Here is a 26,137-nt window from a genome sequence, read left to right as displayed (position 1 = left end):
CACCACTCACTACTATATAATATTTGGTCTAGGAGAAATGTTAAAAAAACAGAATACAATGTAATAATTTGTGACTGTCTACTCCATAGTAAAAATGTCCCATTTTCCAGAGAAGGCTGTTGTCTTGATGCACTTTTATGCACAACTGATGAATGCTTGCTTTTGATTTTTAACACGCACCACTTTTTCTCCTAACAGACAGAAGCTTGACTCCTAAGAACACGACCAGGATCAAGTTCAAACCAGGCGAGAGCTCGGCTCGACCACAAGAAATGTGTCCAATTAATCGTCAGCACTAACCACTTTTCCGTTTTCAGTTAAATAGTTTTATGACAAAGTAGATTTTAATAAATGTGTTTACTTTTAATAAAGCTTTTAAACTTAAATAGACTCTGTGGTTTTTGTTCCTCCAGACTAGAGTGGATGAGCTAAAGGTTTTGGAATTTTTGCAAGCATGAGTGCCTCTGACACTTCTTGACTGTGCTGTGACTCCGTACTACTCTCTTGTCCGGCGTACGATAATCTAGAGATCATTGGGGATCTATCGGTGACTTCGGGAGCTGAATGACTCTGCCACACTATCTAGTCAGTAAGGAGACAGTGCATAGAGCTATTGCTGAATAGAATGGGAGTCCAATGGAATTGCCAAATGTCCAATCTTAGTTAGCTACACAGACAGACTAATAAGAATAGTCTAGTAATACCACAGGGAGTCATATTCGAGGCAGGATAAGAATTTAGATCCAGTCTACAAGAAGATCAAAGACGATTTAGAAAAAATCGAATGAGGAACGCTAGGAAAAAATAGGTACTCTTTATTAAAATGTAAACTTACTGGGGCCAGCAAAGGAGCCCTCGCCTGCCCGATCCTGGCCTGCATCCTCAGCACCCTCCTCCTGTGTCCTCCTCTTGCCCTTGGGGGTAGCTGATGTACAACATGAAAGAAAGAAAGACCAGAAAACATGGATGAGATTTTTCAACCAAATCAAACATTTCAAAAGAACAATAACTAAATATTTTGGAGAAATAGCAAATAGATAGACAACTATTCCACGGGATCTATCTCATGTGGTATACTACGTTATTCGTATTGCCTGATTTGCGGAACGTTGACTTAGAAAGTTCCTATGTAACTCAATAAACAGACTACTAAAGAGGTTTGCCTAGGCCTGGCACTGCAGGCAGCAGTCCGCAGCACGCGAAGTGACAGACAAAGTCCATCCTGCTTGCAGATCAGTGAATACTCAAACTATCAATCCACCCACCACCGCCACTATTTCTTCTTATAGCCATGTGTCTAAAGGAAGGACTGGACTTCAGTCTGTTGGGGCTGATTTAGAAGTCCCTTGCGGCTCATTTTCCTCCATTGTTGCGTGCCTTTTGTGACGCAGCGGCAGAACAAAAGACTCGCCATGGTGTTGGTGCGGCGTATATATTAAAAAAAAACACATATGGGCATATGGGCGATGCATCACGTTGTAAAGCCCTGCGCCATCAGGGGGCGTTCCGGCGCAAGGGAGGGCGTACCTGCGCAGGAACGAATCCTAAAAGTGGCTGAGGGAAATCGACAAGATGTCAATCAGTCACTTTTAGGACAATGATGCATGACTCAAACCCTGCGCGCTTGAAGCCGACGTACGGCTTGATGCAGCATTGGGGAAATAGGGTACCCCAGAGCATTGCTGGAGCTGCGCCATCGTTGGCACGCAACTCCAGCAATGCGCTGCCTTTACGGCACAGATGCGTAAGGCTTCTGTGACGTTTTGGGCCAATGGGTGGTGGTGGCATGGCACACAATTACTGCCGCATCCCTGCTACTTTGCAGGGATGCGCCGGTAATTGAAAATATGACCCTTAGTGTCTAGCATTACGCAGTTCTTATCTTTACACTACACTCATACATAATTTCTCAGGCCAATGAAATGCTTCTGAACACAACATACAAAACAAAGAAGCATAGTAGGAAGCAAGGCTACTGAGAAGGAGAGCAGTGCACCTGAAATGCATAGAAGATTTTGAAATATAATTTACCTCAATGTAATCGGCAGCATTATTGCTCTTGGTAAAGAACAAAGATTTGCAAATAACAGAGCAGGATAAAACAGAGTAGTAAATGTACTACTACTACTACTCACCAAGCCCGGGGACCTCTACGCCGAGCGCGTCCAGCAAGTCCCGCTCCCGGTCCATGACATCGGTCCAGCGGTGGGTGGCCTGGTTATATGTGCGCCGGACCCCAGAGATCTTGTACATGGCCCGGCACACCTTCTCCCACCGCTTGCGACGCTCCCGGATGCCATAGCCAGTCGCGATCTTGCCGCCTCCCAGGATCGTCTTGGGGAGGCAGCGCTGGACGTGGAAGATCAGTGCCGCCACTTCCTCCGCGCTGAAGATCTCCCTCGGGACCACTTGCTCCCCCCTTAAACGCCCGCACGGGAGCCGGGCACGGGGTGCGGGACCCTTCCCCTTCTCAGGGTGCTTCCCGGCTCCCCTTACCATGGTCTGGGCAGAAATAGAGTTAAATGATAAACAAGAAATAGAATAGTGAAGAAGAAAAGAAAAGAGTTTAAAAAAGTAGTTTAAAAGTAACTAAAAGCTGCAGAAAACACAAAAATATAGAGCTAGAAAAATAGAGGGATAGATAATAAGTAAAATTAGATCAAAAAAACTTCAAACAAGCAAAGGATGGCAGAGATTGAGAGAGGATAGAGAAAGCATGCCCAGAACCATAGCAATGAATGAGAAACAAGATGGCCGCGCCCGTTCACAACCGCGTGGGTAAGTTCGCGCGAGATTTTCCTTGCGAGTACGCGCGAAATTGTACTAGCGAGCAGCACACTTTGCGAGATTACACATAGCGGCCGGAAACGGAATTACGTCACGCCAACAAGATGGCCGCGCCCGTGTACGACCGATAGGGTAACTTGGCAAACGTATAGCTAGAAGCGCCTCGCGAACACGCGCAAGATCACGCGAACATACACGTCGCAAAAAAAAAATTTTGTATTCGCACGTATTCGCGGCTTCCGAAATCGATCTCGCACGGATTCGCGCCCCAAAAAACGCGCGAAATTGCAGAAAAAAACGATTTTAGCTAAACTGAAAGCAATGAGCAGGTGCAAAAGTTCAAACTTAACATTAGTAACATTCAAGGTAGTGCTTCCTGATGGGCCCCTCCAGAGTTTGCAACTATTCTATGACCCTGCTATGACCCAAACAGCAGGCTCATAGAATAGCTACAAGTAGACCATAAAGGTCCTGTGAAAAAAAAATTTCACTGCAACAAAAAGCAAATTACAGATAAGGAAGGAAGCAGGTGCCAGCCAGACTGGAACTTTCAAAATTACTGACACATTAATGAAACACAAATTAATTGATGGCAGTTGAAGAAGGGCAGGTGTGCTTGCTTTTTTCAACCACCATAATCTACAGTGATAAATAAACCTAATGGGTGGCAGTGAGGATGTACCAGAGGGTGGCATGGGTGTCCCAGAGGGTGGCAGTGGTGAAACAGAGGGTGCTGTGAACCTGTGATGATAAACCAGACGTAGAAACAACATAGTCGCGGCCGTTGCGAGCCGAAAAGTAAGTTCGCAATTGCGAACTTGTCCCAAAATCGGCGCGAACGCGCGCCAACACAAAAAACGGGAAAATCCGCAAATCCGCTAGAGTTCGCGGATCTTCGCGGATTGCGAATCCGTAAATCCGCAAGTTCGCGTACGCGAGATCCGCTAGATCCGCCCATGCTTATGCACCTCCTCACACTCTAATATAACCTTAATATAACCTAGGTCTACACACACATCCACTCATTCACCCATACAATCACTCATACATACAGTCACTCATCAATACAATACTATCATATGCAATTATACACCTATAGAGACACTCACACACGTTCACTCATCCATGGAGTTTCTCACACACCTAGTCAGTCATGCAAAGAATCAATCACACTCCCATTTCCTCATCTATACAGTTATACACACAACACCTTACTTATTCAAACATATACTAACACATACTTACTCTCTTAAACAATCACTGATACAAGTACACATTGATCCATACAGCCACTTGCATAATCACTGGCTCTCATGTATAGGCATTTATATATACCAACTCTCACATGCACTGTGTTTTACATATGTACTTACTTGGACATGTAGCACTGAGATATACATTCACTCACCAACACACCAATGCACACAGTAAACCGCCCATACAGCTGTTTCCACACCTCCCAGTCACCCACACACAGACACAGTCTCATATACAAATACTTGGGCAATCAATCAATGACCCATATAGCCACTCATATAGCTACTGATCAACACATACAGCATCTTACACAACAGCAGACATACTGATGCACACATTCAGACAGTTTAGTCACTAACCCATGCATTCAGTAAGACACATTTAATCACTTACTCACTCATACAGTCAGTCACGCACCTACTAAATCCTTCATCCAGACACTTATACATCTACTCATTCTTCAATATGTAAAACATATTTAAACTTTACAGAAACACACAGTCACTGGATGATGTCATCAGTGATGTCATCAGTGATGTCATTTGAGATGTCATCAGTGATGTCATCAGTGATGTCACTGACCATGTCATGAATGATGTAATATGTGACATCATCAGCAGTGGATTGCGGGTGCGCGAAATATAGTTAGTCCAACTAACTATATAGGAGCAATTTCAAGGGGGCGTGGCTACGCAAGCGACCGACATGGACGCTTTCGGGTAGAGCTCCGTGCCGAGCTCCCCTTCCCGGCGCAATTATCCTGTGCACCGACGCCAGCAGCTGACCGTAAACCACCGGCGCGGGAGCAGGGAACCACACTCAAGAGCCCCACCGACTTTGGGAACAATCGGCGCACCGGACCCGCACCGAGAGTTTTGCTGAGCCGCGCACGCCGCCTCCAAACCCGGCGTGCGCGTAGGAAAGCCAGAGGCTTCACCAGGCCCGACAGGCCCGGAAACGCGGCCTACCGGCAGAGCCCGCGAAAGACACCAGCGGGTCCAGACAGAGACCCCCAGGCCTCCCACTGGCTTCTACGTGGTCACACATTACCGACCACGACGCCAGCACTGCCAAAGGTGAAGAGCGGCCGCGGGACGCTAACCGGAGAGCTGAGAAACGGAGGCCTGAGGCGCAGAGACGACCCGCCGTGCCCGACGGCGGGCGAACGGCCCACCACGCGGAAAGCATGAGCAAGCCACACGACCAACGGAGGTGAGCACCGACGGCCTGGGAGACAGAGGTGGCCGGGACCGGGGAAGTGGCCTAGATGCGACAATTGGTGACCGTCCTGGGAGACAGAGCACACGCCCGCCGTCGGAACATGGCGAGGGAGCATAGACACCCACGACGGGGCAGTGATCGGTCGCGGCGGGAAGGCAGACGGGCGGTTTGTGGCGCCCCCCAACCACCAGTTGCACACCACGAGGCGCGCTGAGGCCTGAGAGAACAGTTGGCACACCCACAACACCACTGGGACACTGTGCTGCCCGCGCACGAGGCAGAGGGGCCCTGACTGGCTCTGGGCGCTGAAGCGTGTGGACGCCGCGCTGAGGGGTTGAGCGACTGCCCGCCTGCTGGACACTACGGGATAACCCCGACCATCCGCCACGCTGCAACCACACACTCTGACTCACCCACTGACGAACAGCCTCACTGCTGCGACAGTGTCTGAGCCCCGGCACCGATGTCTAACGGACCCAGAACCCGAACCGGAACCGGCGGCGCAAACTCAAAGGGCAAGGTGGATAAAACTGGGAAGGGCTCTGACCCAGACCAAACGGCGGCTAAAATGGACACCATGCTGGCAGCCATGGAGAGGCTGGAAGAGTCCATCCAGCTTACCCGCACCTCACTAGCCACCAAAATAGATAACGTGGTCATAGACTTGACGCACTTGAGAGCGGATCATAAAAAATTAGCGGACCGCACCGCATCCCTGGAAAGTGATGTGAAGGAACTCCGGCCCCAGACCGGCCAATCGACTAAGCACATCCAGAACCTACTGAACAGGGTGGAGTTTCTGGAAGACAGAGCTGAAGATGCGGAAGGTAGGGCACGAAGAAACAACGTGCGACTGGTCGGAGTCCCGGAGAAATGGGAAGGAAGGACCCCTGAGGAACACATGGAACAATGGTTGAGGGGTCTGCTGCCGGAGGGGTCGCTCTCACCGCATTTTGTGGTGGAACGCGCACACCGTGTCCCCACTAAACCACTTTCATCAGGCTCCAACCCGAGGCCCCTACTGCTCCGCATACTGAACTATAGAGACAGAGACTCCATCCTTCGCGAAACGCGCAAACTCCAGGAAGTCTGGATTGAAAATGCGTCAGTGATGTTCTTCCAGGACTACACGGTGCAAGTACAGAGGCAGCGACATGATTTCCTGGCAGTGAAAAAATGTCTAAGACAGCAAGGCCTGCAATACTCTCTGCTGTTTCCCGCCAAATTGAGAGTAATAGCGGGAGAGCGAACCCACTTCTTCACCGACCCAACTGAAGTGGAGGCATGGCTAGATAGCGGTGCTGACACGGACCCCAGGACTGCCTCGGGTCCCATGCCTAGACGACAGCCCGGAGGCGCCCGGAGGAGACGCAGGCCCCGCAGGAAATCACAGCCTGGAGAGCGGGGAGCGGCGGGGACACCCCCCCGGAGGACGCCAAGCGACAAGAGAAACAAGATGCCCTCCGTCTGGTGATGGAGCTCAGTCATTCCCCTGCACAGAGCGAGACGGCAGGCGGCAGCCAACAGGACCCTCCCAGTGACGATGAAGCCATCTATGGCATACCGGATTCACAAGCATTGGTGGAAAGACCGGATGTCACGCCCCAGACGGCGGAATATATAAGCTGATCACATCACGGGACCTGCTTTCTCGGAGACGCGAGCAATGGAGCACCTCGACAGACGTAGAAGTGAGGTCAGACAAGAACTCGATCCCGTGAACACGGGGGACATTCCCGGCGGCAGAGGGCGACCCTGGCACTGCACACATCCCATGGAGCGGGTGCACCCCTGAGGCCTCCCCAGTGGACAAGAGCCTCGAACATGCCCCAGATACCCACAGTTGGCCGGCACAGATTCCCGGAGAAGACACCCCTGACAGCCGCCTCATTAGGACACGTAAAGTACAGTAACTTGATGCATGTGTGTATGAGGACTACTGTATGCAAGGTCGGTCTCGAATGGCACATACCTCCCGGGAAGGGGGGGGGCCTCCATGCAATAACTTTGTTGACTTGAAACCACAGTTACGGTGCACTTTGCACGCCTGACCCCCCCGAATTAGTCTTTGTTGCTCTCCTCGAGAGTATGGACGGGAGCACGTTCTGCATCCGACCTTTTGGTATTCTATTTGTTCATCATGTTCAATGGCTCACTGTTTTATTAGCCATGTTTTCCCCTTCCCCATCCCCTCTATTCATGTGGTGTGCGGTAACGAAAGCGCTATTGGTATGTAATGCTGGGAACAATTGCTTGATGGAACTTTGGGACCCGGGGAGAGGTGGTGAGAAAGCGGGAGGAAGGGAACCGTTAAGAATCCACAATGTCGGACATTAAGATATGTACGTGGAATGTCAGGGGTATGCACACACCATCACGACGCTACCAGATATACTCGTATCTCAAACGCCACCACATACAAATTGCTCTCCTACAAGAAACACACCTCAGCGATTCAGAAACCTGCTCTCTACACCGCAGATGGCGGGGACAACTATATGCCACAGGCTATTCATCTTATGCTAAGGGGACGCTAGTGTGGGTCAGACCAGGCACTCCATGGACAACGCTGGATACAAATGCGGACCCCGGGGGAGGTATGTTGTGGTCCAGGGCAGGCTAGACGGACATCCTCTCGTGCTGGCCTCAGTCTACGCGCCTATAACGGGCCTAGCGGCTTTCCTTGCACAATTGTCTACAACGCTAGCTCCCTGGCACGGTATCCCGTGGGTGCTGGGTGGGGACTACAATGGCACATTAGACCTGGCCCTGGACCGATCCCATCCCCCACCGCCCAACTCACAAGCTCAAACTGCTGCGAGCACTCTACAGGCGTGGTCTACACAATGGGACTTGCAAGATGCGTGGCGCAGCCGTAACCCACACACCAGGGCCTACTCGTACTATTCTGGGGCTCATGCACTACACGTACGTCTAGATAGGTTCATGGTCACTAGTGAGGTCCTGCCACATATCACGGACACCTGTTACATGGGTCGCACACACTCTGACCACAACCCTCACATCCTAAATTTGGCATGGGAACACCCCCAGCCCCCAATACCTACTTGGCGGCTACAGCCCGACCTACTACTGGACGGCCCCTTTCGACACTCCATTAGCGCACAACCAACACAATATTTTGAGGACAACACTGGCACGGCATCAACCCCACAGATCGAATGGGATGCATTCAAAGTGGTCCTCAGGGGGCAATGCCTAGGCACGCAAGCTTGTTCACGACGTCAAATAGAGACGGACCTGAGGCGCCTTAAGACGGACCTCATGCAGGCAGAACAGGAAGCGACCGACGGCGAAGACGCTAGATTGTTAGAAGCGCGAGCGGAACATGACAGGTTAATAGATAAACTGAAACATGTTAATTACGCAGCGCACTCAGCCCGCACGCACCACACTGGCGATAAACCCGGTAAGCTGTTGGCCTGGCTGATACAGCGCGAGGAGCGAACATCACCCGTGACAGCGATACGGCCACCTGTCGGCCCTGTGGTGTACACCCAGGCACGGATCCACGAAACTTTTATAGCACATTACCAGGAGCTGTATGGGTCACGCCTACAGACCCCACTCCCGGACATAGCCACTTACCTCGATGAGGTCACACTGCCCACCCTTACGGCAGATCAACGTGACGACCTTGGGTTGCCATTAGAGGCGGATGAGCTACGTGACGCCATCTTTGCCCTCTCGAATGGCAAGGCTCCTGGACCAGATGGGATACCGGCCGAATATTATAAAGCATGCTCTGATATATTAATACCGGAGCTCCTCAGGGTATACTCGGCGGCACTAGACGACTTGGCCTTACCTCAGACAATGAATGAGGCGACGCTAGTGTCTCTTCTCAAACCAGGCCGAGACGCCACACTCCTTGGATCATACAGGCCCCTAGCGCTCCTAAACACGGACTACAAGATCCTAGCGTCAGCCCTGGCCAGACGGCTGGCACCACTGGTGCCCTCCCTGGTACATAACGACCAGAACAGCTTCGTGCCCGCTAGAAACACCTCCCAAAACATCAGAAGACTGTTTCGAGTACAAGAATACGCGGTGCAGGGATGGCCGAGATCGGGGTGCTTAATCCTAGATCTCGAAAAAGCGTTTGACTCGGTCGAGTGGCCCTATTTATTGGCAGTATTACGCAAGTTCGACCTAGGAGACGACTACGTCGAATTGGTCGGTCTGCTGTACAGGAGCCCCGAAGTACGAGTCCGCACGGGTAGGCTATTGTCCGACACCATTAAGATCAGACGAGGCACCAGACAAGGCTGCCCGCTGTCCCCATTACTTTTCTCGTTAGCAATAGAACCCCTCGCTGAGATATTGCGCAGCAGGGGCGCGAACTGGGGCATACCGCTGGCTGATGGTGTGCACGTTGTCTCGCTGTACGCTGACGACCTGCTCCTGTATTTCAGAGACCTCGCCAGCTTGCCGCCGGAACTATCAGAAATCTTCCGAACCTTCGAGACCATGTCGGGCCTCAAGGTGAACTGGGCCAAATCGGGGGCATACTCATTCGCCCCCGACGTCCCGGACCCCGGAATCAGCATCAATGACGAACAGCTGCCATGGCACGATACCACATTCAAGTATCTGGGAATATACATATACAGGACGCCCCCGGACATCCTAGATGGCAATCTGACGCGCGCCATCACGTCCATCAGGTCACAGATAGCCTTTTGGAAGACTTTTCCACTCAATGTACCAAGCAGAGTGACACTGACGAAAATGATTGTGCTGCCCAGACTCCTATATTACTTCGCTAACATCCCGGTATGCGTCCCAGCCCGCACCTTTAAAGAACTAGAGACAATGGTCAGGGAGCTGATCTGGAATGCTGGCAGGCCTAGAGTGGCACTGACCAAACTGTACACACCTGTGGAGGCAGGCGGCCTCGCTGTGCCACACCTAGAGCTTTACTACCTAGCAGCACAGCTGCAATGGGTGTCAGCCTGGCTCACAGGCAGGAGCCTGGAGGACAGAGCCACGACCGCGGACACGCTGTCCCTTCTACAGATACACTCGCTATTCCACTCGCTGGCGCGCACGAAGACTCAGCCACAACTCCACGTCGCTGTGGCTGTGAAATGCTTCGCCAGAAGCTTACGGCTCACTAGAGACGTCAAACCGTACGCCCCGGCGCTCCCACTCCTGGGCACCCCTAAGGCTACGTCTGTTGCCACGGAGGCCGCACTGAGCACTGGACACGCTCGGGAGTGGACACCATGGCGGACTTATATGCCGACGGAACCCTGATCCCCTTCGAGACACTAGTCAGTGACACGGGCCTCCCAGCAGGATAGTTCTTGCAACACGCCTCTATAGTGGCGGCATACACGCGGCAGTGGGGAAACATCACTGAGGAGCTCCCCACGCATCAACTGATACAACACCTACACGTCATGGGGAATGGATCACACGTGATACATTGGCTGACTCAAGCATTGTTGTCGCACACACAACATACTCTACAACCTCTGCGCGACAAATGGGCAACCGACAGAGGGAGGGACTGGACGGACAAGGAATGGGCACTAGTGTTAGCGGGCCCCAAAAATGTCCCCCGTAACGCGCGCTTTAAACTGATACAATTTTATATCTTACATAGGGCGTACCTCTCGCCGGACAAAATTAACCAGTACTTCCCAGGTGCCACGGCTGGCTGCCCGAAATGTGCGCTCGATGGTGCGGACCTGCTGCACATGTAGTGGCTGTGCCCTCAGACACAATCATATTGGCGGACGGCACTGCTGATTCTCGAGAGATGCACGGCCATGCCGATACCGCACACATGGGAGGTGTGCCTACTGGGCCTCTATAAGAGGACCAAACATAATAAAGTCCACTCCCGTTTCTGGGACCTTGGTCTCCTCACGGCCAAAAGGCTGCTTACTAAACATTGGAAACGTACAATCCCACCCATAGCGCAACACTGGCGTACCTCCCTGGATAACTGGGCTAGAGCAGAGAGCATCACCCTCCGCAACGAGGAGACAGCAGGTTTGCGCAAATTCCCAATTGCAAATCTGTGGGACGACATGCTCAGCGCCTTCCACAGGGAATGCCAATCACTGGGAGACCACACACCCGACACTTCCCCCAGGAGGGATAGAGATGCAACGGAGGGAGAGGCTGACGCCGACCATGAACCTGATACCCCTGGCCAAGACACGCATGCACCACCAGACGGGGAGATTGCTGCACTCGCAGATAACACCACACTCTAACAGACAAGACGACATGATCCACGACTAACATACGTCCCACACCACCCGCAAACGTCCCAACACTATCCTGGGACCAGACGCGCAGAAGCGGACGCACCTGATGATTCCCCTGAAACATACCACTATCGAAACGCTCCCACCACGACAGCTACACCACGCCACCAAGTCTACTGACTGCAACCACCACCCTCCCCCCCTTTTTTTTTCTATTTTCCATACTCTCCCTACGGAGCTCACACTGCTGGACTGACAGCGATAAGGACGCACTATGACTTGTCGAGTGTTGAATAACTGCATTGCGAGCTGCGTCCCACAACCATGACCTACAACCCAGGGCTATAGAAACATATCTGGTGGACTCTTCACTCTCTCTCTCCCCGAGAGTTATTCACGAGAGATCCATAAACAGAGTGGACAATGCCACACCTATAACAGCCCATGGTGACGCCTCGCCCCAATGCCGTCCCACTGGATACACAACCGCTGCACATGACGAGCCACAATTGCATAATATGCTCCACTGATTAGACCGCCCACAGCCATCTCCATTCGGGCTGATGGTTAGTGGCTCTGTATGCGCGGATGGCACACTCTGGTGGGGAACACAGGGAGGGACAACTGTTTGTACCATGCACTGTTTTTTCTTCTTTTCAGCAACGACGGTCAAGGAATTTGAAGATTGCAATGTATAATGCTGTCACTGTTCTTATTCACTGCTGCGCATCGCACAAATAGCCTCAACTTTACCCTCCTTCCACTATAGCTCTGTGTTGTTACCACATGTTGAAATATCAATAAAAAATATTCAAACAAAAAATATAGGAGCAATTTCAATGGTTTTGTATGAGTAAAATGTCCAGCTAACTATAACACCACTAAAACTTATAGTTTTTTGAGTGAATTTCAATGGTTTTTTAAATGCTAATACCTAACTATATATGACCTGAAACCTATGTTTTTTTCAGTGAATTTCCAAGGTTTATTAAATGCTAATACCTAACTATATATGACCTGAAACCTATGGTTTTTTCAGTGAATATATATATATATATATATATATATATATATATATATATATATATATATATATATATATATATATATATATATATATATATATATATGTATATATATATATATATATATATATATGAAAGAAGAAAGAGTTGCCCCTAGGTGGGATGCACTTACAGGTATCTGTGTCCTTCCACGCGTCTCTTACTAAAGCTCAGAATAAGCATCCCACCTTTAGTGTTCTTCAAGGGTAAGGGAGGGAGGGGTGGAAGTGGCCTGGGACGAGGAAGACATAGACGAGGAGTAATGAAGATTATGGGTATGTAATCCAGGCATTACCTCCCCAACCTTTGTTTTCCCTCATTCCAGTTCTGACTGTTATGAAGATTTACCCAAGCTCATAGAAGGTACAATGGGATTATTTTACAAATCGTCTGCTTGTCCCCCACCCTCTGAACTTCAACTAAAACAAGCATCCACTCTCACGTTCTTCTTGGAGGTTTCTGTGTGAATCTATTTAAGAGAGCAGCAAACTCACATCTATATCTGACATCACGTTCTGCTTTTATTTCTTAAGCAAGTATTCTCAACTTCATAAGGTTGATCGTAATCCACATGCAACATGTAATTGACTAAGGTCAGCCAGTAATATACTAAAGTAGTACAGCAATTGAACAGAGGCCCACCCTCTGTTTATGGGTGTACTGTTCACCTTTCTGTCACATCCCTCACCTCAAGTACAGGGTGGTGGTATTGCAGATAGCAGAGCCACCCCAAATTCTGCCATTTGGAAACACTTTCAGCAGATGCTCATCCAGTGTATATACATCTATTTAGCGCATCCTTTTGAATGCCACGCCTGCCTCATTTTGGGGTCTGTCATAAGAGAACAAAAAAATACAGACAGGTCTGCCATGCTCCAATTTCATGGCAACCCCACACCATTCTACCTTTTTCATTGACCCGGGTTACACAATGTTAGATAGAAAAGGTTACCTCTTTGGCCATTTTCAGCTATGATATTTAACAGAATACTTTGTCAAAAAGTGTGGCATTTTCAATAATTGCACAATGCAGTGACGTTACTCCTCTGTGCAGATTACAGTGACCTAAAGTGACTAATAGCACTGCATTGTGCATCAGCATCCTGGTTCTAAAAATAATTGGGATGAAGGATTATCACCACTGACCCCATCCATAGGTATTACAAAATCATGGTAGAGCAAAATTTTGCTTGAGAACAATTTGGCACACTACTCGAGCTTTGACAGCTATTGGTAACTGGGTGGTTCATCATAACAATTTTTTAAGTAAAGATTCCAGGTTGAACCCATTTTATAGTCCAGGGACAATGGCAGATATCATAAGGGAAAGGAACATCTTAGCCAGTAAGAAGACCCACTAAATAGGTATACTTTTTGATAACCACATTTTATTCTGTTTAACAATGCAAGCATTATGCACTGTGGTACAGATATTATATCCATATTAGCACTGGAGTACAATACCGAAACTAAGTAATCATCACAATCAACATTTCACTATGCCAGCATCCCATGATGTGCCCACCACTCCCCCATATTTTATTGTGCTTTTGGGACACCCCTGCGCCTCATATATTTTTTTTTCTTGGTGTGCACACCAGTTGACATCCCCTCTGCCGTATTGGTCTCTTAGGGCCAGATGTAGGTAACTTCTATTTACCGACTCATAAATACCGAATTTTACCGATTCGGTATTTATGAATCGGTAAATATGAAGGAGGGAGATGTAGGTAATTTCTTTTTGTGAATTACCGAATCGGTAACATTCGGTATTTACCGAATCGGTAAATACCGATTCGGTATTGTCCATTGATTCCTATGGACCTTGAAGCCCATAGGAATCAATGGGCAATACCGATTCGGTATTTACCGATTCGGTAAATACCGAATCCTGCAAGGGTGCAGGGGGTGTCACTTTGACACCCTCTAGCACCCCGAATACAGGCACGTGTAACATGTGGCACACATACATGCCCTAAGGGCATGTCTGTGTGTCACATTGCACAGGTGTGCATGCACAGATGTGCATGCACACCTGTATTCGGTATTTTACCACCCAATAGGATTGGGTGGTAAAATACCGACTCTTAAGGGCCTGTGGCACTTTTTGAAGTGCCACCTACATCTCATTTACAGAATCGGTAAATTTACTGATTCGGTATTTTACCGATTCTGTATATTTACCAAATCAGTAAATTTACCGATTCTGTAAATGACATGCCCCCTACATACCAAATCCTAAATACCGGTCGGTAACGGCCGAAATCGGCCATTACCGACCGGTATTTGGGCTCCTACATCTGGCCCTTAGTTCCTAGAAGGACATCAGAGTCTCTCCTCTGCGAATGTCCTACAGGTATGTGATCCCTATCCATTCCCATTGGGCAAAACCCTCATGTGGAGTCCTATCCATTAGGAGTCCTATCCGTTAGGTGGTGGTCCCATTGGATTAGGAGCAAGGCTGCCCTCCACCAGAGCACCGCCACTTGGGTACAGGGGGGCATCTGGCTTCCATAAATTAGGCAGAGAAGTCCTTCAAACCACAGCAGGTGTAGCTCCAGACGGTATACGGGGTCGTCTTAGACCCCTGTAAACCATTCGTTGATGAGAACAAGGAGGCATATTTACAAGCCCCTATTGAAACCACAACGTCACTTTCAGTGACTTTGTGACGGTGATAGGGGCCTTGTCTTATTTTAGGGTGCCTTGTAAATAAGGCACCCTTTCAAGCTGTGTTTAGTGTCAAAGGGGGAGCAATGGGTATTGCGGTGGGCGTTCCACCGCAACATCCATTGATTTTGAGGCTGCCCCCTATTTACAAGGGCAGCGTAAATAGGAGGCAGCGCCAAAATTAAGACCAGGGAAAACCTGGTCTTAAACAGGCGAAATGAGGAGAAATGGTTTATTTCTCCTTGTTTTTTCCTGTTTCCATGTGTGCTGTCTTTTGCAGCACACATAGAAACAGCAAATTGCCTATGACTGTTTATGTGCAGGAAGGTCCCCCTTCCTGCACATAAACAATCATTTAAAAAAATGCAGTTTTGCAACTTCTATGTGTGCTGTATTAAGCAGAAGACATAGAAGTTACAAAACGGCATTTAAAGATTGTTTATGTGCAGGAAGGGGGACCTTCCTGCACATACACAATCTTCTCCCCAACGCAGACACCCTTGCACTATGGTGCAAGGGTTCCTGCATTGGCGCTAGGCTGCTAAGTGTAGACCCTGCACAGGAGGAAACGCAGGGCTTGTAAATATGGTGCATCTTGCGTTTCTGAAGTGGCCGAGCGGGCGTTAAGCCAGGAAGGCTAACGCCTCAATCCGCCACTTCCCTTGTAAATATGCCCCTAGATGTGCTATATGTGTCCATAAATATCAGTCATGCCAAGGCTGCCGTAGAAAGGAGGCTTCCGTGCTGAGGTAAAGGCCACCCTGTGCCGCCCAAATGAAGGACGTCAGTTTCGAAGGACAGGAAATGGAACAACCCTCAGGGAAAATAGAAAACTTTTTAGACTATATAAGTACAGGGGAGGCACATCAGACAAGTATACTTTAATCTCACTAATCGTTTGTTTGAGCCAACAGAACAAGAAGTCTTAGAGTTTGCACACAGCTTAAACAAGTGCATTGTAATTCTGAATTGTCAACAGTGATGTCCCTTAATAATAAAACTCTTAGGGGCACATGCATCAATTTAGGCTTTTGCGATTCCTTAATTGCGATTATTAAGGAATTGCAATTAAGGAATTGCAAAAGCCTATGCATGTAGGAATCGCTATAAAATTAGCCATACCCAAACATTCCTTAATTGCGACTCTCAAATTGCGAGTCGCAATTAAGAAATGCCGTCCCATTCATTCCTATGGGCCTATAGGAATGAATAGGAGATTGCATGCGCAATTTGCGAGTACCAATAGTACCAAAGTTGCGCATGCAATTTCAAGGGTGCAAGGGGGTCAAAAGGACACCCTGTTGCACCACTGAAATTGAACTGTGCACACATGTTGCGCACACACATGCCCAATTTACGAGTACCAATAGGTACTCGCAAATTGCGCATGCAATTTCAAGGGTGCAAGGGGGTCAAAAGGACACCCTGTTGCACCCCTGAAATTGAACTGTGCACACATGTTGCGCACACACATGCCCCAAGGGCATGTGTGTGTGTGACCTACAACTTTGAAAAATGCACTTTAGTGCATTTTTCAAAGTTTTTGCAAATTACCATCAAGTTCAAATTGATGGTAATTTGCGCCCCCATTAGCAAAATCACGATTTGCGATTTCATCATGCAATGTATTTAAGGAATCGCAATTTACGATTCCTTAAATGCAATCACAATTCAAGAAATCGCAATAAATTGCGATTTATTAGATTGCGAGAGCCTTTCAGTTTCATGCATTGCAGAGGCCCTTTTTGCTGGTGCAAATGGATGATTTTTGCGAATCGCACCGTTTGCACTCGCAAACAAGGATGATGCATGTGCCTGTTAAGCTTTTCATTGCAATACAATATTAAAATCACGAGACGCTTGCAAAAGAAATGTTGCCACTGGCATAATGAATATTTCTTGGCCTATTATGAACATCTATGGCACTAGATGTAGATGTATGGGCATGGTAGGCAGGATCTCTCCATATGTAGCATACATGTGAGTACTTGTTGAAAAGCAAAAACTGATTTTTGGACAGGTCTTACAAAGATAATGCGTTTAACCTGGGTGACGAATTGTCCCCTGCTTGGACAGATAGTTGATTGTGGATGACATTAACAAGCACGTACTCTGTGTTGTAAAGTCCGACATTGAAAATACCCAATACAATTTGGGTTAAAAACACTGATGTACGGACAGAAAGGTACTTACTAAAGGTGGAAATACTTGTGTTTCAGGACAAAAATCATATTTTCTAAAGGAAATGTTAAATTGCGGAATTAAGTATATTCATACCCGAATGAAAATATTGCATTTGCATTTGACAGAAAAATGTGTGTATTTTTATAACCTGGAAAGTTTATGCATGGGTAAAAAAATATTCATTTCAAAATATATATTTAAGCTGATGTTTGAGAGATAATCACCAGTGAGAACCAAGCCTTTCGGATTGGTGTAATCTGTCTGCTCTCTCAGCCTATAAATCTCAATTGCCTGCACAGTAGCAGTTTTATGTAAACCTGTAAAATCAGTCTAGCTCTAGAGTCTACAGTCTGGGATTGTTAAATTTATATATTTTTTTTCATATTTCCTTCCTGCTTCTTCAAAGGATATTCTGGCTCATAAGCTATTCCTCAGACTCTAATTGGAAGGGGAAAAATGGAAAAGGTGTTGTCAAGGAAATGTGCGAGTGAAGGAAGATCCTATCAACAATGATAGGATGCCTAAAACTGCATTTTGTGACCTATCTGTATCATGTATTAACTTTCTTATATGTTCAAAGTTCTTGTTCTGAACAATGCACTATTTTCCAAAAGATTTTAGGTGGAAAGGAGGTTCAACGCTCAAGATTAATTGAGAAGTGATGCCATTGATCCAGTAGCACTTGATATCTTCATACTCAGATCACCACTGCCATAGTCTTACCAAAGATGGTACAGCCAAAGAGACATGAGACTTCAAATGAATCTTCTACTTTCAGGTTATGGTGGACAGAGTTAGCTTTAAGAACTGGCCTTTAAATATATTCTTTGCCTGGCAACACTGTGAGTTTCATGGGCTTTTCTTTCTCATTGGTTGGTTTTGAAATGTATTGCTCCCCCTGTCATTTCGTTAATAGTGCTTTATCGGTGTATTTTATTTTTCTGAGATCAGCCAGGGGCGGCTAATCACACTTCCGTTAAGTCTTTCTTCACGAGCACTGAGCGCTGACTGGTTACGTCACGTGCGGTACCCCTCGTGCACGCAAGCCGCGTAATGTCAATCCTATTTAACAGCGAGTTGTATCTGGGACCGGTGTTCCCGTCCCGTGAGAGCCTGTGGGCCTTTGTTGGGTGAGTATCTGTTCGCCCATGTTGCACAGCATAGAATATTAGGCTATTTGGTCGCGCACCGTGTATACTGCAGTCTATTAGGTTTTTTATCCTTGCATGATTCACACGCTCTAAACCGGCACGATTGTACCTTACATGGAGTTATCACTTCCTCTGTACTGTGCAGACAGCGCACGAGAGTCATGTTAATTACAGAACAGCGATTGGTTGAGTTTTAACCCTCTTTGATATGGTATGATTTGGGTTTATTTGTCTCTCAAGCATTTCACCACACCTCGTTGAAAACAAGCATACTTGTACGATTTGTAGTGCCTTTTGGGAGACCAGTTTGCGGTCATATTTGCAGTTACTGGGTCGTTATCACGTCATTTTGTGGGAGATGTTGATGTGTACATCGCGCAAGAAACTCACTGTCCACAACTTCTTAGTCAGCAAGAAAGGCCACTTTATTAAGACAGGTGTGAAACAACACATCAAAACAACTTGTCTATTTATTTATTTAATTGTTAATTCAAAACTGCTCTCAGCCTAACAGATCATTCCTACCAACTGAAAAACCCCCCACCAAGTTAACCCTAACCAAACCAGAAGCCCCTAACTCTTATGTATACCCCTTCCTTTCCTACAACTGCCTTTAGAGGATGGACCAACCCACTCCAGGCTGACCACCCCCCACTAAAATCCGCCTACCAAGAAAAACAACCTGTCTTAACGTGGCAAAATAAAAAACAACGGAACCAGCACATAAAGCACTGGAAAAAAACAAAAAAGGCCCAAAGGAAAAAGGGGGAGGGTGGGTGGGACAAAAACGAACCTCGCCACCCGCCTCCCTAGTGCTCAATGATCCCCTGCCCTGCGCTGCGCTGACCCTAATTACCCCACCTGACCCTCTCTAATCAAACCCCACCTGTCGTGGCCATTGCCTGCGCGAACCTACCCAGGGAGAGCCCGTCTCGCGCACGGCTCTCCCTGGGTCCCCCCTCGCGCAAGAAAGTCACTGTCCACAACTTCTTAGTCAGCAAGAAAGGCCACTTTATTAAGACAGGTGTGAAACAACACATGAAAACAACTTGTCTATTTATTTATTTAATTGTTAATTCAAAACTGCTCTCAGCCTAACAGATCATTCCTACCAACTGATAAACCCCCCACCAAGTTAACCCTAATCAAACCAGAAGCCCCTAACTCTTATGTATACACCTTCCTTTCCTACAACTGCCTTTAGAGGATGGACCAACCCGCTCCGGGCTGCCCACCCCCCACTAAAATCCGCCACCCAGGAAAACCTTTAGAGTTTTCCTGCCCCACCCAAACAGGTAAACTGAATTCTGAGAGCACCACAATTGAACATCAAGAACGTTTGCAATTAAAGCGCGTAACTCTAAAAGGTAAAATTATTGACCCATGCGAGAAAGGCGGACACCATCCGTACGAAATAGGTGCCATTCCGAAACCTGCAAATGAGGGTGAGCCAAAGCATAAATGCAGAAATCATTACAAAACAGTCTCATAGAACGGTTCAGCGTCTTCCGTGCTTTCTCCACCGCTGAATCATGCCTTGCACCAGTCCAGTGAAGTCAAGGCACGATTTCTGTCCAGATCACCATGGTGCGCACCCATGCGTCACTGAGTACCTCCAGATCCATTTGCATTGTGTTAATCAAAGTTAAGCCAGATAAAGAGACCAGGTCGTTCTCGCCCAGATGAATGACTAGCAGGTCAGGCGGGCCCCCACCCTTAATACCAAGAGTAGCCAGCAAAGTAAACAAACCCCCTCAACGCATTCCTCCAACACCATGCAAAACAACCTCATGTGTTAAACTGTTAAGACCTAAAGATCGCCCACAATGTGGTCCTTCTGCAGCCACTGCGGCCCACCTCACGAAGGAGTGTCCAATAATCCACACCCTCCGTTTTAAGCCAGCCAGCCCGAGCCAGGGACCTAGTAGAAAAAGAAATGTTAACGAAGCAAAGATGTGCTACTTTCTCACATATTACTCGCAACACCCCAAGCTCCACCTCCCAATTCTCCGGATCTGAGACCAGTCCCACCCCCGCCGGGCAGCCTCAGTCGCCGCCCCAATCCTAAAGAATGGGTACCAAATTGTGAAGACTCCAATCCCAGAGCTAACAAAACCTTCCGTAACACAACCAATAACTGGACAACTGTAACGGGACTGCCGTCAAAAACACTTCCACTCACACACCGGGCAACAAGCCACAGCACCACTCCTACCAAGAAAAACCCCACTCACCCCTACCCAGCTGGTCCATGTTGGAAGCGCGCAAACAGATGCGCAACCTATCTGGTTCAAGAACCACTTCCTCACTGGTCATACCCACCCTGGTGCGCAAGCCCAAAAAGCGCAGAGGCCCGAAAGGCCCCGAAAAAACAACCACACAAAACACAACCTCAATTTGAAATACTCAAACACATCAGAACAGCAACCCCGTAAGTGAAACAACATTTGCTGGAGCAATTCAAAAGTGACCGGCCGACGCAAACACCTGGAAACAGACTGCAGCCTACCCAGGCCCTTCAAAACCTTCTTGACCAACACCCCCCCCACACTGGATCTCTTCCACACCGCAGTAGCCCAGAAAAAGAGACCCCCACCAATTTGCCAGAGATGGCAACTGAAAAACATCAACAAACTTGTTACTCCAAATCCTAGACTTAGTTTGCTCCGATAAGTTTGAACCCAACGGCATCCCAATTCCAGAGTAAGGCAACTTTGTGTGAATAGACTGGTCCCCTGCACTTGAAGTCATTGTGTGAGCATCATCCCCTGTCCGCCCCGCACGAACGGCGGTAACATCCCCTAGTGACTTACTATGCACAGCAGCATGCCGCTCAGACAGCTTGGTAAGAGCAACTTGCTCACCAACATCCCCATCCCCAACACCAAGAGAATGAGTACCTTTGACGGGGAGACTCCCCCCTTGTCGCCACACAGACCACCACTCTTCCTGACCTTTAGGCAACTGCGCCAACTTCTGTCGAAACACCGCAGGATCCCCTTGGCGTGGCTAAGTTGAAGACGGAAATCTCACTTTTGCATGGTCCGCACCAGACTCCTGCAAAAAACTAACATGGGATTGCCCCACACCCCCTTTCCAAACCCTTGTGGCAACATTGCGAACCTTCCCATCACGTACTTCTTCTTCCAAATCATCATCGTCAATATCCCAATGCAAGACATCATCCTCAACATACTTAACACATCCACCAGGAATCTCCCCATCTCCCACACCTCCATTGTAATACTCCCATTGGATACCATCACTGCGCACTGCGCCCCGTTCCTGAAAAGAGGAAGCCGCTCCAGAAACCTCTTCCTCTCTCCCCTCCCCAAAAAAACGCCGTTTAGGCAGCTTGCAACAGAGTCCCCTGTCCGCTCATGTGAAATGGCGGTATCGTCCCCTCCAAACTTTTTATTCTCATTAGGCTGCCGCACAAGCAGTGTTTGAAGAGCAACTTGCTCCCCAACAAACTCATCCCCAATACCAAGAGATCTAGTACAAAACTGGGAGACTCTCCCCTTGTTGCCAAACAGACCAACAGCCTTCGTACCTTTCGACACCGCAACATTCTCTGTTGAACAACTCCGGGTCCCCTTGACGTGACTCGACTGACGATGAGACTGGAACTGTTGCATGGTCCGCACAGGACTCCGGCAAAAGACTGAGAGAAACAGATTGCCCCAACACACCCCTCTCAGGTGTGACTGGAACAAGTGCAACATCCTCAATTCGTAATTCAACCCCCTCCATGTTATCATTAGAGACATCCAAAAGAAAGTCATTGTCATTTTCAACATAAACCCCAAAAACCCCCAGGCAACTTGCCATCACCAATTCCCCATCGTTAGAATGCCAGTAGATAACGTCGCTGCGCACTGCGCCTCACATTCCAGAAGAGAAATCCGCTCCAGATCCCCTTCCAGTGCCCTCCACCCCAGACAGAAACGCCTCCTGCTCAGCCCGTAACTGTGTCCTGCCAGCCAAGGACCGACGCACTGGAGCTGTATCCGTGCCGCCGTAGCCGCTCAAGCCAGACTGCACCGTACTGATATACCCACAAACCCCCGCCGCAGTAGTGGAAACAACTGCGCATGAATCGCCACCTGGAGCAGGCTCCTGAACAAGGACACCGCAGCATGCAGAGAGGCAGGCCCAACCAACGTGTGTCCCAAAGGAAAAGAAACGTACCTCAGTGGCAACACACCCCCATGCCCCACAAACAAGCCGACGGCGGAAACAAGATGAACCAAGGGCCCCAGGCTGAACCTGCTGGAAGAGGGGGACAGCACAGAAGCCCTTCCAAGTAATCGTAGAGACGTAGCGAAAACCTGGCCAGCCCCACTACACACCGGAGAAGCAGGGGCAGGAGGCGGGGCCATTGTACCCTCAACCATGCCGAGGTGACGCTTAGAGTATATCCATTCGTATCCCCTCCCTATGTATATAGAGAACTCTAAGCACTAGAATATGCAGTAGCCCTCAGTACTCTACAATTCCTAAGTAACCCGTAGAGTATACCCATGCGTATCACATCCCATGTACACAGAGATAACTATAAGCACCAGTCTCCCCATTGTGCGACCCTACAGCCTGCACCCGCACAAGTCCCCTCTATGCATCCCCCATGCAACGCACGCAAAACTTAAGGTTATATAGTTAGGTAGCTAGTCAGCCATTCACGCGTTTCCAGAAAGCGCAAACCCCACCCGAAGGCGCCAGAGCGATCCCCAAAAAGAACAGACCGATACATGAGGAGAACATTACCCACAAACAGATTACAAAAGCAGACGGTAAGTAACATGATGGAAAAGCGACAATTGCGAGAGAACAAAATACATGGGTAGCAAAAGCGCCAGGAGGAAAAAATTACAAGTGTGCAGGTTACAAAAGAAACAAAGAACAAGTAGAGGTAGAATATCGTAATATAAGCTAGACAACCCAGGCACAAGCATCAACGTAACGTAGGCAATGGGGGCACCTATGCAAGTATCAAAGGCAAACGAAATGTGAGAGGAAGCATACTGTTTGTACAAGGGGAAAGTGGTGCGTGATGCAAAGCACTCCGACATCCCTGAGGAAAAAACCCGCGCCACACAAACCGCAGCACTGAAAACAGAGAGAAGAAAATAAACAGCCGAGCGAGGGCTGCTCCCAAGAAACAGGTCCCCCCCGCCTCCATAAGCTGAACTTGGAACCCCATGCCAAACTCCCCGCCCCGCACCCGAGCAGCCAGACCAAAGGAACTCCCCCCGGCTGCCACCAGACGCACCCCCACAGACCCCTGCCCCAGGGGGGGGGGCAGAACGTACCTGCACAGGAGCGCCCAGGAGAAGGAGGGGCAGTCACCATCCGACGGGGGGGGCTCGGCATACCCCATCCAGCTGCACAAGGGGCAGGGCGGCAGCGACGTTCTCTCCGTCCAGGAGCGGTGTCAAAGAGGCCGGCGATGCCATAGCCACGCCTCCAGCCGCAGTCCGGAAAGGGCGCCCACGCCCGACCCCCGCCGCACCGCAGACTCCTCCACGGCACCACAAACTGGTGAGGGACGCAGCAGTAAGCCTACAACCGAGCACAAAAATGAACCCCGCCGCCCGCCTCCCTAGTGCTCAATGATCCCCTGCCCAGCGCTGCGCTGACCCTAATTACCCCACCTGACCCTCTCTAATCAAACCCCACCTGTCGTGGCCATTGCCTGCACAAACCTACCCAGGGAGAGACCGGCTCGCGCACGGCTCTCCCTGGGTCCCCCCTTGGAGCACTATCACACCACCATCAACAGCGATCATCCTTTCTCTTAAAATAACCCTGCCCGCCCTGTTCTTTAATGTCTTGATGATTGCTTCACATTGACCTTTAGGGGCGCTTGCGATATTTTTTCCACCCGCACACAACTAACAACACGTTCCCTCGATGTGAATGCATGCCCGTTGCCATCCGAGCATTCCAACGTTGTCAATCTCACTGCTTTATTTATTCGCGCCACCAGGTTGTTTACGAGTCACATTGCATACCGCTCTCCCTAAAACCAAGTTAACATGTTATTTACGGTGACATACACTGGTATTTCCATAACGCACCACGCCCACATGTTCTACGTGCCACCTCATGTCGGCAATGTTAGTTTTCAATATGAGCAACGTCGGCTGGGACGCTCCTATTAGCTGGTTTTTCCTCTCCTCTTAGATTGAATCCGGTCTCTTCCCTTGATTGATTCGGGGTACCAGACGCATCTTCAATATACTTGGGATTTTACCACCCGACATTTGATGGATTCTTTCCCTTAATGGGACTACTTATTCTACAAATTCGTTCAGAGTAAGTGTAGAGTTTCTTAGGCTCCGATTATTAGACTTGCTTAATTCGATTGGCAACAGTTTGGCTGATGGACACCTTCTCCTAACAGGTGTTTTCTCACTCCTACCTTCGAGTTTCCTTTGTGAGCCACGGAGACCCTTGTTCCTCCACGAATGACTAGTGAGAGGCCCCCGCCCCTGCATTTATGGTAATTATAATAACAAAGCCCTAGCTCTTGGGACTGTGTTTTTAATTGTTCTCTAGTCTCAGCAAGGATGTGATACACCATCCTTTCTTTTTTAAGGTGCCCCCTCACCCCACACCACTTTCCACTTGTCCTGAGGAAGACCCCGCGAGTAAGGTTTAAAATACCTACACATCTAATGGGGTCGAAACGTCGACACTTGAACATTTGCCAGTTCTTTCAACAGTAATGACTATACTGTGAAATCTTGCGCTACATGGCGATTTTGTATATACACTGTGTACTTTAAATGAAAATGTACTTGACTATTTGGCATATGAAGAATATATGCCAGAACTGCTTGTGATTTTATGTCACCACCGTTTACTATTTCTCACTACCACACCTGAATCACAACCTCTCCCCTTTTCTTCCCCTTTTCGGGCACTGTCATACTGAATTTTGACAAACATAGATGTGATACCAAAGTTGTTCGTTGCACAGACGCATAGTTTCAGTGTGATTAAATAACATTGAGACATAATTCGCTTTCTGTTTACCTAATCTTCAATGTTGTTTTGAATATTTTTCCTACCCCACACTATTGTTGCTAATGCATTGGGACCACTCTAATACATACTGTTTAGCACCCAGGTGCCAGTGATTCCGGGTTCACCCTTCTTTGTAACCTTATCCCTTTGAGGCAGTGTGCCTTGGACTTCTGTGCTTCTACAGTGCTGAGATGTTGCCGACTTGGCTAATTTTGGCTCTTGTTCTGATTTTGGACTCTTGGCCATGGTTTATCCACAGATGTGTTGTTTACATCAGGGGTTGTTTGTACATGTGGATGTGTCAGAGTATGAACTGCTCCTTTCCGGATGTGTTCCACACTCAGTGTTGTGGCGTACACCATGTCATGATAATTGGACTGCAGCCCTGCTATTCGTCATGCAGTGTCACTTGCATTGTCAGTGTGGCTCACAGACACGCAGCTTTGCTGGTTTTACCACGTGTGCATGGGTTGTGAGATTGGTGCTGTGTGGGGACGGACCCCTTTGTGCCCATAGTGGACAGGGG

This window comes from Lissotriton helveticus, chromosome 9 (assembly GCF_964261635.1).
Source record: "Lissotriton helveticus chromosome 9, aLisHel1.1, whole genome shotgun sequence".
In the NCBI taxonomy this organism is placed as follows: Eukaryota; Metazoa; Chordata; class Amphibia; order Caudata; family Salamandridae; genus Lissotriton; species Lissotriton helveticus.
The sequence above is the reverse complement of the archived record's forward strand: the minus strand, read 5'-3'. Positions refer to the sequence as shown.